Below are 14,734 nucleotides of genomic sequence, written 5' to 3'. Positions count from 1 at the left end.
GAGGAGAACGGGAGTTTCACAAATTGAAACAGTGAAAAGAGATCCGGGACTTTCACAAATCGAAACAGTGAATGGAGCGCAGGTGTTTCATAGCTTGAAACAGCGAAAGAAGAGTGGGAGTTTCACAGATCAAAACAGTAAGAGGAGAGAGGGTGTTTCACATTTTGAAACAATGAGAGTAGCGTGGGAGTTTCAAAATTAAAAGCAGTGCGAGGAGAGCGGGAGTTTCACATTTTGAAACAGCAAGCGGAGAGCGGGATTTTCACAGTTTGAAATACTGAGAGGAGATCCGGATGTTTCGCAGTTTGAAACACAGAGGAGAGCGGGGGTTTCACAGTATGAAACAGTGAGAGGAGAGCGGGAGTTTCACAGTATGAAACAGTGAGAGGAGAGCAGGAGTTTCACAATTTGAAACAGTGAGAGGAGAGCAGGAGTTTCACAGTATGAAACAGTGAGAGGAGAGCGGGAGTTTCACAGTATGAAACAGTGAGAGGAGAGCAGGAGTTTCACAATTTGAAAAAGTGAGAGGAGTGTGGGAGTTTCAAAATTTAAAACAGTGCTAGCAGAGCGGGAGTTTCACATTTTGAAACAGTGCGAGGAGAGCGGGAGTTTCACAGTCTGAAACAGTGAGAGGAGAGCGGGATTTTCAGTTTGAAATGGTGAGTGGAGAGCCAGAAGTTTCACAATTTGAAACAGTGACAGGAGAGCAGGAGTTTTATCGCTTGAAGCAGCGGGAGCAGAGCCACAGGATTCACAGTTGGAAACAGCAAGAGGAGAGCATGAGTTTCACAATTTGAAACAGTAAGAGCAGAGCGGGAGTTTCACAAATTGAAAAAGTGAGAGCAGCGAGGCAGTTTCAAAATTTGAAACAGTGTGAGGATGGCGCGAGTTTCACAATTTGAATAAGTGAGAGGGGAGCCGGCAGTTTCACAAAGTGAAACAGTGAGAGGACAGCAGGAGTTTCACAATTTGAATCAGTGAGAGGGGAGCCGGCAGATTCACAAATTGAAACAGTGAGAGGAGAGCGCGAGTTTCACAGTTTGAAACAGAGAAAGGAGAGTGGGGGTTTCACAGTTTGAAACAGTGAGAGGACAGCAGGAGTTTCACAATTTGAAACAGTGCGAGGAGAACAGGAGTTTCATACCTTGGAACAGTGAGAGGAGAGCGGGAGTTTCACAGTTTAAAACAGTGAGAGGGGAGTGGAAGTTTCATACCTTGGAACAGTGAGAGGAGAGCGGGAGTTTCACAGTTTAAAACAGTGAGAGGAGAGCGGGAGTTTCACAGTTTGAAACAGCGAGAGGAGAGCGGGAGTTTCACAGTTTCATACACTGAGAGGAGAGCGGGATTTTCAGTTTCAAATAGTGAGAGGAGAGCCAGAAGTTTCAAATAGTGAGAGGAGAGCCAGAAGTTTCATAATTTGAAACAGTGACAGGAGAGCAGGAGTTTTATAGCTTGAAGCAGCGGGAGCAGAGCCACGGGATTCACAGTTGGAAACAGCAAGAGGTGAGCAGGAGTTTCACAATTTGAAACAGTAAGAGGAGAGCGGGAGTTTCACAAATTGAAAAAGTGAGAGCAGCGAGGCAGTTTCAAAATTTGAAACAGTGTGAGGATAGCGCGAGTTTCACAATTTGAATAAGTGAGAGGGGAGCCGGTAGTTTCACAAATTGAAACAGTGAGAGGACAGCAGGAGTTTCATACCTTGAAGGAGTGAAAGGAGAGTGGGAGTTTCACAGTGTGAAACAGTGAGAGGAGAGCGAGAGTTTCACAATTTGAAACAGTGAGAGGAGTGCCAGGAGTTTCAAAATTTAAAACAGTGCGAGGAGAGGAGGAGTTTGACATTTTGAAACAGCGCGAAGAGAGCCGGGAGTTTCACAGTTTGAAAAAGTTAGAGGAGAGCGGGAGTTCCACAAATTGAAAAAGTGAGAGGAGCGAGGCAGTTTCAAAATTTAAAACAGTGCGAGGCGGGCGTTACTTTCACATTGTGAAACAGGGAGGGGAGAGCGGGAGATTCACACTATGAAACAGTGAGAGGAGAGCGGGAGTTTCACAATTTGAAACAGTGAGAGGAGAGCGGGAGTTTCATAGCATGAAACAATAAGAGGAGAGCGGGAGTACCACAAATTGAAACAGTGAGAGGTGTGCCAGGAGTTTCACAATTTGAATCAGTGAGAGGAGAGCAGAAGATTCATATCTTGATACAGAGAAAGGAGAGTGGAAGCTTCACAGATCAAAACTGTGAGAGGAGAGCCGGGAGTTTCACAATTTGAATCAGTGAGAGGAGAGCGCCAGTTTCACAGTATGAAACAGTGAGAGGAGAGCGGGAGTTTCACAATTTGAAACAGAGAGAGGAGCGCGGGAGTTTCACAATTTGAAACAAAGAGAGGAGCGCGGGAGTTTCACAATTTGAAACAGTGAGAGGAGAGCGGGAGTTTCACAGTATGAAACAGTGAGAGGAGAGCGGGAGTTTCACAGTATGAAACAGTGAGAGGAGAGCGGGAGTTTCACAGTATGAAACAGTGAGAGGAGAGCGGGAGTTTCACAGTATGAAACAGTGAGAGGAGAGCAGGAGTTTCACAATTTGAAACAGTGAGAGGAAAGCAGGAGTTTCAGAATTTGAAAAAGAGAGAGAAGAACGACGAGTTTCACAGTTTGAAACAGTTAGAGGACAGCAGGAGTTTCACAATTTGAAACACTGAGAGGAGCACCAGGCATTTCACAATTTGAAACAGTGAGAGGAGAGCAGGAGTTTCATACCTTCAAACAGCGAGAGGAGAGCAGGTGTTTCACAGTTTAAAACACTGAGAGGAGAGAAGGAGTTTCACAATTTGAAACAGTGAGGGGGGAGCCGGTAGTTTCACAATTTGAAGCGGTGAGAGGTGAGCGGGAGTTTCACAGTTTGAAGCAGTGAGAGGAGAGCGTGATTTTCACAGTTTGAAAAAGTTAGAGGAGAGCGGGAGTTCCACAATTTGAAAAAGTGAGAGGGGCAATGCAGTTTCAAAATTTAAAACAGTGCGAGGAGGGCGTTAGTTTCACATTTTGAAACAGGGAGAGGAGAGCGGGAGTTTCACACGATGAAACAGTGAGAGGAGAGCGGGAGTTTCACAATTTGAAACAGTGAGAAGAGAGCCGGGACTTTCACAATTTGAAACAGTGAAAGGAGAGCAGGAGTTTCATAGCTTGAAACAGCGAAAGGAGAGTGGGAGTTTCACAGAGCAAATCAGTAAGTGCCGAGAGGGTGTTTCACATTTTGAATCAGTGAGAGGGGAGCCGGCAGTTTCACAATTTGAAAGAGTGAGCGGAGCACGGGAGTTTCACAGTGTGAAACAGTGAGAGGAGAGCGGGAGTTTCACAGTTTGAGACAGTGAGAGGAGAGGGGGTTTTCAGTTTGAAATAGTGAGAGGAGAGCAAGGATTTTTACAATTTGAAACAGCAAGAGGAGGACTCGGAGTTTCAGTTTGAAACAGCAAGAGGAGAGCCGGAGTATCACAGTTTAAAACAATAAGAGGTGAGTGGGGGTTTCACAATTTGAAACAGTGAGACGAGAGCGGGAGTTTCACAATTTGAAACAGTGAGAGGAGAGCCGGGAGTTTCACAATTTGAAACAGTGAGAGCTGGGAGTTTCACAGTTTGAAACAGTGAGTGGAGAACGGGAGTTTCATAGCTTGCAACAGCGAAAGGACAGTGGGAATTTCACAGTTCAAAACAGTGAGAGGAGAGCGGGTGAGTTCATAATTTGAAACAGTGAAAGGAGAGCGGGAGTTTCACAATTTGAAACAGTGAGAGGAGAGCAGGAGTTTCACAGTATGAAACAGTGAGAGGAGAGCGGGAGTTTCACAGTATGAAACAGTGAGAGGAGAGCAGGAGTTTCACAATTTGAAAAAGTGAGAGGAGTGTGGGAGTTTCAAAATTTAAAACAGTGCTAGCAGAGCGGGAGTTTCACATTTTGAAACAGTGCGAGGAGAGCGGGAGTTTCACAGTCTGAAACAGTGAGAGGAGAGCGGGATTTTCAGTTTGAAATGGTGAGTGGAGAGCCAGAAGTTTCACAATTTGAAACAGTGACAGGAGAGCAGGAGTTTTATCGCTTGAAGCAGCGGGAGCAGAGCCACAGGATTCACAGTTGGAAACAGCAAGAGGAGAGCATGAGTTTCACAATTTGAAACAGTAAGAGCAGAGCGGGAGTTTCACAAATTGAAAAAGTGAGAGCAGCGAGGCAGTTTCAAAATTTGAAACAGTGTGAGGATGGCGCGAGTTTCACAATTTGAATAAGTGAGAGGGGAGCCGGCAGTTTCACAAAGTGAAACAGTGAGAGGACAGCAGGAGTTTCACAATTTGAATCAGTGAGAGGGGAGCCGGCAGATTCACAAATTGAAACAGTGAGAGGAGAGCGCGAGTTTCACAGTTTGAAACAGAGAAAGGAGAGTGGGGGTTTCACAGTTTGAAACAGTGAGAGGACAGCAGGAGTTTCACAATTTGAAACAGTGCGAGGAGAACAGGAGTTTCATACCTTGGAACAGTGAGAGGAGAGCGGGAGTTTCACAGTTTAAAACAGTGAGAGGGGAGTGGAAGTTTCATACCTTGGAACAGTGAGAGGAGAGCGGGAGTTTCACAGTTTAAAACAGTGAGAGGAGAGCGGGAGTTTCACAGTTTGAAACAGCGAGAGGAGAGCGGGAGTTTCACAGTTTCATACACTGAGAGGAGAGCGGGATTTTCAGTTTCAAATAGTGAGAGGAGAGCCAGAAGTTTCAAATAGTGAGAGGAGAGCCAGAAGTTTCATAATTTGAAACAGTGACAGGAGAGCAGGAGTTTTATAGCTTGAAGCAGCGGGAGCAGAGCCACGGGATTCACAGTTGGAAACAGCAAGAGGTGAGCAGGAGTTTCACAATTTGAAACAGTAAGAGGAGAGCGGGAGTTTCACAAATTGAAAAAGTGAGAGCAGCGAGGCAGTTTCAAAATTTGAAACAGTGTGAGGATAGCGCGAGTTTCACAATTTGAATAAGTGAGAGGGGAGCCGGTAGTTTCACAAATTGAAACAGTGAGAGGACAGCAGGAGTTTCATACCTTGAAGGAGTGAAAGGAGAGTGGGAGTTTCACAGTGTGAAACAGTGAGAGGAGAGCGAGAGTTTCACAATTTGAAACAGTGAGAGGAGTGCCAGGAGTTTCAAAATTTAAAACAGTGCGAGGAGAGGAGGAGTTTGACATTTTGAAACAGCGCGAAGAGAGCCGGGAGTTTCACAGTTTGAAAAAGTTAGAGGAGAGCGGGAGTTCCACAAATTGAAAAAGTGAGAGGAGCGAGGCAGTTTCAAAATTTAAAACAGTGCGAGGCGGGCGTTACTTTCACATTGTGAAACAGGGAGGGGAGAGCGGGAGATTCACACTATGAAACAGTGAGAGGAGAGCGGGAGTTTCACAATTTGAAACAGTGAGAGGAGAGCGGGAGTTTCATAGCATGAAACAATAAGAGGAGAGCGGGAGTACCACAAATTGAAACAGTGAGAGGTGTGCCAGGAGTTTCACAATTTGAATCAGTGAGAGGAGAGCAGAAGATTCATATCTTGATACAGAGAAAGGAGAGTGGAAGCTTCACAGATCAAAACTGTGAGAGGAGAGCCGGGAGTTTCACAATTTGAATCAGTGAGAGGAGAGCGCCAGTTTCACAGTATGAAACAGTGAGAGGAGAGCGGGAGTTTCACAATTTGAAACAGAGAGAGGAGCGCGGGAGTTTCACAATTTGAAACAAAGAGAGGAGCGCGGGAGTTTCACAATTTGAAACAGTGAGAGGAGAGCGGGAGTTTCACAGTATGAAACAGTGAGAGGAGAGCGGGAGTTTCACAGTATGAAACAGTGAGAGGAGAGCGGGAGTTTCACAGTATGAAACAGTGAGAGGAGAGCGGGAGTTTCACAGTATGAAACAGTGAGAGGAGAGCAGGAGTTTCACAATTTGAAACAGTGAGAGGAAAGCAGGAGTTTCAGAATTTGAAAAAGAGAGAGAAGAACGACGAGTTTCACAGTTTGAAACAGTTAGAGGACAGCAGGAGTTTCACAATTTGAAACACTGAGAGGAGCACCAGGCATTTCACAATTTGAAACAGTGAGAGGAGAGCAGGAGTTTCATACCTTCAAACAGCGAGAGGAGAGCAGGTGTTTCACAGTTTAAAACACTGAGAGGAGAGAAGGAGTTTCACAATTTGAAACAGTGAGGGGGGAGCCGGTAGTTTCACAATTTGAAGCGGTGAGAGGTGAGCGGGAGTTTCACAGTTTGAAGCAGTGAGAGGAGAGCGTGATTTTCACAGTTTGAAAAAGTTAGAGGAGAGCGGGAGTTCCACAATTTGAAAAAGTGAGAGGGGCAATGCAGTTTCAAAATTTAAAACAGTGCGAGGAGGGCGTTAGTTTCACATTTTGAAACAGGGAGAGGAGAGCGGGAGTTTCACACGATGAAACAGTGAGAGGAGAGCGGGAGTTTCACAATTTGAAACAGTGAGAAGAGAGCCGGGACTTTCACAATTTGAAACAGTGAAAGGAGAGCAGGAGTTTCATAGCTTGAAACAGCGAAAGGAGAGTGGGAGTTTCACAGAGCAAATCAGTAAGTGCCGAGAGGGTGTTTCACATTTTGAATCAGTGAGAGGGGAGCCGGCAGTTTCACAATTTGAAAGAGTGAGCGGAGCACGGGAGTTTCACAGTGTGAAACAGTGAGAGGAGAGCGGGAGTTTCACAGTTTGAGACAGTGAGAGGAGAGGGGGTTTTCAGTTTGAAATAGTGAGAGGAGAGCAAGGATTTTTACAATTTGAAACAGCAAGAGGAGGACTCGGAGTTTCAGTTTGAAACAGCAAGAGGAGAGCCGGAGTATCACAGTTTAAAACAATAAGAGGTGAGTGGGGGTTTCACAATTTGAAACAGTGAGACGAGAGCGGGAGTTTCACAATTTGAAACAGTGAGAGGAGAGCCGGGAGTTTCACAATTTGAAACAGTGAGAGCTGGGAGTTTCACAGTTTGAAACAGTGAGTGGAGAACGGGAGTTTCATAGCTTGCAACAGCGAAAGGACAGTGGGAATTTCACAGTTCAAAACAGTGAGAGGAGAGCGGGTGAGTTCATAATTTGAAACAGTGAAAGGAGAGCGGGAGTTTCACAATTTCAAACAGTGCGAGGAGAGCAGGAGTTTCACATTTTGAAACAGCGAGAAGAGAGCCGGGAGTTTCACAGTTTGAAATAGCAATAGGAGAGAGTGAGTTTCATAGCATGAAACAATGAGAGGAGAGCAGGCGTTCCACAATTGAAACAGTGAGAGGGTGAGTCAGGAGTTTCACAGCTTGAAACAATGAAAGTAGAGCAGGAGTTTTACAGTTTGAAACAGTGAGTGGAGAGCGGGAGTTTCACAGTATGAAAAAGTGAGAGGGGAGCGGGAGAGTTCATAATTTGAAACAGTGAAAGGAGAGCGGGAATTTCACAATTTGAAACAATGAGAGGAGTGCCAGGAGTTTCAAAATTTAAAACAGTGAGAGCAGAGCGGGTGTTTCACAATTTGAATCAGTGAGAGGGGAGCCGGCAGTTTCACAGTGTGAAACAGTGAGAGGAGATTGGGAGTTTCACAGTATGAAACAGTGAGAGGAGAGAGGGAGTTTCACAATTTGAAAAGGCGAGAAGCGGGCCGGGAGTTTCACAGTTTGACATAGCAAGAGGAGAGAGGGAGTTTCATAGCTCGAAACAATGAGAGGAGAGCAGGAGTTCCACTGTTTGCAACAGTGAGAGTTGAGCCAGGAGTTTCACAATTTGAAACAGTGAGAGGTGAGCCAGGAGTTTCACAATTTGAAACAGAGAAAGGAGTGCCAGGAGTTCCACAATTTGAAACAGAGGAGAGCGGGAGTTTCAAAACTAGGAAGAGCGTAAGTAGAGCCTGAGTTTCACAAATTGAAACAGTGAGAGGAGAGCAGGAGCTTCACAGTTTTAAACAGTGATAGGAGAGCCGGTAGTTTCACAATTTGAAGCAGTGAGAGGAGAGCAGGACTTTCACAATTTGAAGCAGAGAGAGGAGAGCAGGGGCTTCACAGTTTGAAACAGTGAGAGGAGAGCGGGATTTTCACAGTTTGAAACAGTGAGAGGAGAGCCAGGAATTTCACAATTTGAAACAGTGAGAGAGAGCTGGGAGTTTCACAATTTGAAACAGTGAGAGGAGATGCAGGAGTTTCACAATTTCAAACAGTGAGAGGAGAGCAGTAGTTTCACACTTTGAAGCAGTGACAGGAGGCCCAACAGTTTCACAGTTTGAAACAGTGAGAGGAGAGCCAGGAGTTTCACACTTTGAAACATTGAGAGGAGAGCCACAAGTTTCACAATTTGAAACAGTGAGAGGAGATGCAGGAGTTTCACAATTTCAAACAGTGTGAGGAGAGCAGTAGTTTCACACTTTGAAGCAGTGACAGGAGGCCCAACAGTTTCACAGTTTGAAACAGTGAGAGGAGAGCCAGGAGTTTCACACTTTGAAACATTGAGAGGAGAGCAGGAGTTTCACAATTTGAAGCAGTGAGAGGAGAGCGGGAGTTTCACAATTTGAAACAGCAAGAGGAGAACCGGGAGTTTCACAGTTTGAAACATTGAGAGGAGAGCAGGAGTTTCACAATTTGAAACAGTGAGAGGAGAGCCAGGAGTTTCACAATTTCAAACAGTGAGAGGAGAGCAATAGTTTCACACTTTGAAGCAGTGAGAGGAGGGCCAGCAGTTTCACAATTTGAAACAGCAAGAGGAGAGCAGGAGTTTCACAATTTGAAGCAGTGAGAGGAGAGCGGGAGTTTCACAATTTGAAACAGCAAGAGGAGAACCGGGAGTTTCACAGTTTGAAACATTGAGAGGAGAGCAGGAGTTTCACCATTTCAAACAGTGAGAGGAGAGCCAGGAGTTTCACCATTTCAAACAATGTGGGGAGAGCAGCAGTTTCATAGCTTGAAACAGTGAGAGGAGAGCCAGGAGTTTCACCATTTCAAACAATGTGGGGAGAGCAGCAGTTTCATAGCTTGAAACAGTGAGGGGAGAGCAGTAGTTTCACACTTTGAAGCAGTGAGAGGAGAGCCAGGAGTTTCACAATTTGAAACAGCAAGAGGAGAACCGGGAGTTTCACAATTTGAAACAGTGAGAGAAGAGTGGGAGTTTCACCATTTCAAACAGTGAGGGGAGAGCAGGAGTTTCATAGCTTGAAACACAGAGAGCAGAGCGGGAGTTTCACAGTTTAAAACAGTGAGAGGAGAGCTGGAGTTTCAAAGTTTGAAACAGTGAGAGGAGATTCAGGAGTTTCACAATTTGAAACAGTGTAAGAAGAGCATTAGTTTCACAGTTTGAAACAGTCGGAGGAGAGAAGGAATTTCACAACTTGAAGCAGTGAGGGGAGAGCCAGGGGTTTCACAGTTTGAAACTGTGAGAAGAGAGCAGGAGAATCAAAACTTGAAAAAGCGAGAGTAGATCCGGGAGATTCACAACCTGAAACAGTGAGAGGAGAGCAGGAGTTTCACAGTTTTTAAACAGTGAGAGGTGAGCTGGGAGTTTCACAATATGAAACAGTGAAAGGAGATTCAGGAGTTTCACAATTTGAAACAGTGTAAGGAGAGCATTAGTTTCACAGTTTGAAACAGTCGGAGGAGAGATGGAATTTCACAACTTGAAGCAGTGAGGGGAGAGCCAGGGGTTTCACAGTTTGAAACTGTGAGAGGAGAGCAGTAGTTTCACACTTTGAAGCAGTGAGAGGAGAGCAGTAGTTTCACAGTTTGAAACAATCAGAGGAGAGCAGGAGTTTCACAATTGGAAACAGCAAAAGGAGAACCGGGAGATTCACAGTTTGAAACATTGAGAGGAGAATAGGAGTTTCACAATTTGAAACAGTGAGAGGGGAGCCAGGAGTTTCACCATTTCAAACAGTGTGGGGAGAGCAGCAGTTTCATAGCTTGAAACAGTCAGAGGAGAGCACGAGTTTCACAATCTGAAACAGCGAAAGAAGAGTGGGAGTTTCACAGTTTAAAGCAGTGAGAGGATCATGGGAATTTCACAATTTGAAACAGTGTGAGGAGAGCGGGAGCTTCACAGATTAAAACAGCGAGAGGAGTGTTGGGGGTTTCACAGTTTGAAACAGCGAAAGGAGAGTGGGAGTTTCACAGTTTAAAGCAGTGAGAGGATCGTGGGAATTACACAATTTGAAACAGTGTGAGGAGAGCGGCAGCTTCACAGATTAAAACAGCGAGAGGACTGTTGGGGGTTTCACAGTTTGAAACAGCGAAAGGAGACTGGGAGTTTCACAGTTTAAAGCAGTGAGAGGATCGTGGGAGTTCCACAACTTTAAACAATGAGAGGAGAGCCGGAGTTTCACAGTTTTAAACAGTGAGAGGAGAGCCGGCAGTTTCAAAGTTTGAAACAGCGAGAGGAGAGCCGGCAGTTTCACAATTTGAAACAGTGAGAGGAGAGCAGAAATGTCACAATTTGAAGCAGCGAGGGGAAAGCCAGGAGTTTCACAATTTGAAACAGTGAGACGAGAGCAGGAGATTCACAATTTGAAACAGCGAGAGGAGAGCCGGAGAATCAAAACTTGAAAGAGCGAGAGTAGAGCCGGGAGTTCCACAACTTGAAACAGTGAGAGGAGAGCCGGGAGTTTCGCACTTTGAAACAGTGAGAGAAGAGCCAGCAGTTTCACAATTTGAAACAGTGAGAGGAGAGCGGGAGGTTCACAGTTTGAAACAGTGAGAGGAGAGCCGGGAATTTCAAAGTTTGAAACAGTGAGAGGAGAGCCACGAGTTTCACAATTTGAAACAGTGAGCGGAGATCCAGGAGTTCCACAATTTCAAACAGTGAGAGGAGAGGAGTAGTTTCACACTTTGAAGCAGTCAGAGGAGGGCCAGGAGTTTCACAGTTTGAAACAGTGAGAGGAGAACCGGGAGTTTCACAGTTTGAAACAGTGAGAGGAGAGCAGCAGTTTCACAGTTTGAAACATTGAGAGGAGAGCAGTAATTTCACATTTTGAAGCAGTGAGAGGAGGGCCAGCAGTTTCACAGTTTGAAACAGTGAGAGGGGAGCAGGAGTTTCGCAGTTTAAAACAGTGAGACGAGAGACGGGAGATCCACAATTTGAAACAGTGAGAGGAGAGCTGGAAGTTTGGTACAGCGAGTGGAAATCCGGTAATTTCACAGTTTGAAACAGTGAAAGGAGAACCGGGAGTTTCGTAAATTGAAACAGCCAGAGGAGAGTCGGGAGTTTCACAGTTTGAAACAGCGCGAAGAGAGCAGGAATTTCACAATTTGAAGCAGCGAAGGGAGAGCAGGAGTTTCATAGCTTGAAACAGTGAAAGGAGAGTGGGAGTTTCACAGTTAAAAACAGTGAGAGGATCGTGGGAATTTCACATTTTGAAACAGCAAGAGGAGAGCGGGAGTTTCACAATCTGAAACAGCGAAAGGAGAGTGCGATTTTCACAGTTTAAAGCAGTGAGAGATTCGTGGGAATTTCACAATTTGAAACAGTGTGAGGAGAGCGGGAGTTTCACAGTTTGAAACAGCGAGAAGAGTATCGGAAGTTTCACAGTTTGAAACAGCAAGAGGAGATCCAGGAGTTTCATAATTTGAAACAGTGTGAGGAGAGCAGTAGTTTCACAGTTTGAAAGAGTCAGAGGAGAGCAGGAATTTCACAATTCGAAGCAGCGAAGGGAGAGCCAGGAGTTTCACAACCTGAAACAGCGAAAAGAGAGTGGGAGTTTCATAGTTTAAAGCAGTGAGAGGATCGTGGGAATTTCACAATTTGAAACAGTGTGAGGAGAGCGGTAATTTCACACTTTGAATCAGTGAGATGAAGGCCAGCAGTTTCACAATTTGAAACAGTGAGAGGAGAGCAGGAGTTTCGCTGTTTAAAACAGTGAGAGGAGAGACGGGAGATCCACAATTTGAAACAGTGAGAGGAGAGCTGGAAGTCTGGTACAGCAAGTGGAGATCCGGTAATTTCACAGTTTGAAACAGTGAAAGGAGAGCCGGGAGTTTCGCAAATTGAAACAGCCAGAGGAGAACCGGGAGTTTCACAGTTTGAAACATTGAGAGGAGAGCAGGAGTTTCACAATCTGAAACAGTGAGAGGAGAGCCAGGAGTTTCACCATTTCAACCAGTGAGAGGAGAGCCAGGAGTTTCACCATTTCAAACAATGTGGGGAGAGCAGCAATTTCATACCTTGAAACAGAGAGAGGAGAGCAGGAGTTCCACAATTTGAAACAGTGTGAGGAGAACCAGGAGTTTCACAATTTGAAACAGTGAGAGGAGAGTGGGAGGTTCACAGATTGAAACAGTGAGAGGAGAGCCACGGGTTTCACAATTTGAAACCGTGAGATGAGAGGAGTAGTTTCACACTTTGAAGCAGTCAGAGGAGGGCCAGGAGTTACACAGTTTGAAACAGTGAGAGGAGAGCCAGGAGTTTCACAATTTGAAACAGTAAGAGGAGAACCGGGAGTTTCACAGTTTGAAACAGTGAGAGGAGAGCCATCAGTTTCACAATTTGAAACAGTGAGAGGAGAGCCATCAGTTTCACAGTTTGAAACAGTGAGAGGAGAGCCATCAGTTTCACAATTTGAAACATTGAGAGGAGAGCAGGAGTTTCGCTGTTTAAAACAGTGAGAGGAGAGACGGGAGATCCACAATTTGAAACAGTGAGAGGAGAGCTGGAAGTTTGGTACAGCAAGTGGAGATCCAGTAATTTCACAGTTTGAAACAGTGAAAGGAGAGCCGGGAGTTTCGCAAATTGAAACAGCCAGAGGGTCAGGAGTTTCACAGTTTGAAACAGTCCGAGGAGAGCAGGAATTTCACAATTTGAAGCAGCGAAGGGAGAGCAGAAGTTTCATAGCTTGAAACAGCGAAAGGAGAGCGGGAGTTTCACAGTTAAAAACAGTGAGAGGATCGTGGGAATTTCACATTTTGAAACAGCAAGAGGAGAGCGGGAGTTTCACAATCTGAAACAGCGAAAGGAGAGTGCGAGTTTCACAGTTTAAAGCAGTGAGAGGATCGTGGGAATTTCACAATTTGAAACAGTGTGAGGAGAGCGGGAGTTTCACAGTTTAAAGCAGTGAGAGATTCGTGGGAATTTCACAATTTGAAACAGTGTGAGGAGAGCGGGAGTTTCACAGTTTGAAACAGCGAGAAAAGTATCGGAGGTTTCACAGTTTGAAACAGCAAGAGGAGATCCAGGAGTTTCATAATTTGAAACAGTGTGAGGAGAGCAGTAGTTTCACAGTTTGAAAGAGTCAGAGGAGAGCAGGAATTTCACAATTTGAAGCAGCGAGGGGAGAGCCAGGAGTTTCACAACCTGAAACAGCGGAAAGAGAGTGGGAGGTTCACAGTTTAAAGCAGTGAGAGGATCGTGGGAATTTCACAATTTGAAAGAGTGTGAGGAGAGCGGGAGTTTCACAGATTTAAACAGCAAGAGGAGATCGGGAGTTTGATACCTTGAAACAGTAAGAGGTAAGCAGGAGTTCCACAATTTGTAACAGTCAGAGGAGTGCCAGGAGTTTCACAGCTTGAAACAATGAAAGGAGAGCAGGGGTTTCACAGTTTGAAAAAGTGAGAGGAGAGTGGGAGTTTCAAAGTTTGAATCAGTGAGAGGAGAGCCACAAGTTTCACAATTTGAAACAGTGAGAGGAGATCCAGGACTTCCACAACTTGAAACAGTGAGAGGAGAGCCGGGCGTTTCAAAGCTTGAAACAGTGAGAGGAGACCCGGGAGTTTCAGAATTTGAAACAATGAAAGGAGAGCGGGGGTTTCACAGTGTGAAAAGTGAGAGGAGAGCCACGAGTTTCACAGTTTGAAACAGTGAGAGGAGAGCCAGGAGTTTCACCATTTCAAACAGTGTGGGGAGAGCAGCAATTTCATAGCTTGAAACAGAGAGAGGAGAGCAGGAGTTCCACAATTTGAAACAGTGTGAGGAGAACCAAGAGTTTCACAGATTGAAAGTGTGAGAGGAGAGCAGTAGTTTCACAATCTGAAACAGTGAGAGGAGAGCCAGGAGTTTCACCATTTCAACCAGTGAGAGGAGAGCCAGGAGTTTCACCATTTCAAACAATGTGGGGAGAGCAGCAATTTCATACCTTGAAACAGAGAGAGGAGAGCAGGAGTTCCACAATTTGAAACAGTGTGAGGAGAACCAGGAGTTTCACAATTTGAAACAGTGAGAGGAGAGTGGGAGGTTCACAGATTGAAACAGTGAGAGGAGAGCCACGGGTTTCACAATTTGAAACCGTGAGATGAGAGGAGTAGTTTCACACTTTGAAGCAGTCAGAGGAGGGCCAGGAGTTACACAGTTTGAAACAGTGAGAGGAGAGCCAGGAGTTTCACAATTTGAAACAGTAAGAGGAGAACCGGGAGTTTCACAGTTTGAAACAGTGAGAGGAGAGCCATCAGTTTCACAATTTGAAACAGTGAGAGGAGAGCCATCAGTTTCACAGTTTGAAACAGTGAGAGGAGAGCCATCAGTTTCACAATTTGAAACATTGAGAGGAGAGCAGGAGTTTCGCTGTTTAAAACAGTGAGAGGAGAGACGGGAGATCCACAATTTGAAACAGTGAGAGGAGAGCTGGAAGTTTGGTACAGCAAGTGGAGATCCAGTAATTTCACAGTTTGAAACAGTGAAAGGAGAGCCGGGAGTTTCGCAAATTGAAACAGCCAGAGGGTCAGGAGTTTCACAGTTTGAAACAGTCCGAGGAGAGCAGGAATTTCACAATTTGAAGCAGCGAAGGGAGAG

Source organism: Cetorhinus maximus, chromosome 9 (assembly GCF_964194155.1).
Source record: "Cetorhinus maximus chromosome 9, sCetMax3.hap1.1, whole genome shotgun sequence".
Taxonomy (NCBI): domain Eukaryota; kingdom Metazoa; phylum Chordata; class Chondrichthyes; order Lamniformes; family Cetorhinidae; genus Cetorhinus; species Cetorhinus maximus.
This window is presented reverse-complemented; position numbering follows the sequence as displayed.